At 41.0% G+C, this 1,584-nt stretch overlaps 1 protein-coding gene across 1 annotated transcript in view; it reads right to left on the bottom strand.

Annotated features, from left to right (window-relative positions):
- The window catches only part of MRAP (melanocortin 2 receptor accessory protein), a 23,257-nt gene that overhangs the window by 21,258 nt on the left and 415 nt on the right, over positions 1–1,584 (bottom strand).

A 1,584-nucleotide genomic window follows, 5' to 3' on the forward strand; every position in this document is an offset into this window, starting at 1 on the left:
GATCCTCCTGCCTCAGCCTCCTGAGTAGGTGGGACTATGGGCATGTGTCACCACACCCAGCTAATTAAAAAAAAATTTTTTTTAAGAGAGGGGGTCTTGCTATATTGCCCAGGCTGGTCTTGAACTCCTGGCTTCAAGTGATCCTCCCACCTTGGCCTCCCAAAGTGCTGGGATTACAGGTGAGGGCCGGGCTCCACCTATATCAAGGGTGCCGACGACCCCATCCTCAGGTCACTTGCTAGAATGGCTCACAGAACTCAGGAATACAGTTTAGTTACTAGATTACTGGCTTATCATAAAAGGATATAACTCAGAGCATCAGATGGAAGAGACGCATAGGACAAGGTACTGGGAAGGGGCACAGATTTTTCCTTGCCCTCCCCAGGTGCACCGCATTCCCAGCACCTCACTGTATTCAGCAACTTGGAAGTTCTCTGAGCCCCGTTGTTTGGGGTTTTTATAGAGGTTCCATTACACAGGCGTGTGTTTTGCTGGAATTTAAAACATTTGTTTCTCAAAAGAGATCACTAAGAAAATGAATAGGCAAGCCACATACTGGAAAGAAATATTCAAAAATTATAAATCCAATAAAGAATTTATACCCAGAATATGTCGACAATAAAAAAGACAAATAACCCAGTTAAAAAATTGGCAATAGATTTGAACAGATACTTCACAAGAACAGACAGAAGAATAGCCAATATGAACATGACAAAGTGCTCAACACCATTAGTCAGCAAATTAACCAGGAGATAGCCCTACGCCTAACAGAATGGGTAAAATTAAAAAGACTGACACTGCTAAATACTGATGAGTATAAAGAACAAACGGAAATCTCAAAGATTGTTCTTAGGAATGCAAAATGGTATAACCGTTTTGAAGGAAAGAAGTCAGACACATACAGCCCCATACAGCATGATTCCATACATGTAAATGCTCGAGTGGGCAAAACTATTAATACGTGAAAAAAATCTTTTAAAAGTCGTTGCCTCTGAGCATGGCAACTGGAGAGACAGTCTGATACGAGCAAAAAGGAACTTTCTGGAGGTGATGAAAATGCTTTATACACTCATGTGCCACATAACGACACTTCGGTCAACAGTGGACCACATATAAGACAGTGGTCCCATAAGATTAGAATACCGTATGTTTTACTGTACCTTTTCTATGTTTAGGTATGTTTAGATACACAAATACTTACCATCATGTTACAGTTGCCTACAGTATCCAGCACAATAACATGCTGTGCAGGTTTGTAGCCTAGGAGCAATAGGCTACACCACGCAACCTAGGTGTGTAGCAGGCTGCACTATCTAGGTTTGCTTAAGTACACTCCATGAGGTTTACAAAATGACCAAATCACTAACAACGCATTTCTCAGAATGTATCCCCATCATTAAGTGAAACATGACTATTTTTCAACACAGATAGGAGTTACATAGTTTTATGCATTTTTAAAAACTCATTGAACTGCACACTGAAGATCAGTGCTTTCCACTGCATATACATTTTTTTTTTTTTGAGACAGAGTCTCATTGTGTTGCCCAGGCTAGAGTGCCGTGGTGTCAGCCTAGCTCACAGCAA

The sequence above is a fragment of the Propithecus coquereli genome, unplaced genomic scaffold (genome assembly GCF_000956105.1).
Source record: "Propithecus coquereli isolate 6110/MARCELLA unplaced genomic scaffold, Pcoq_1.0 Scaffold54, whole genome shotgun sequence".
Taxonomy (NCBI): domain Eukaryota; kingdom Metazoa; phylum Chordata; class Mammalia; order Primates; family Indriidae; genus Propithecus; species Propithecus coquereli.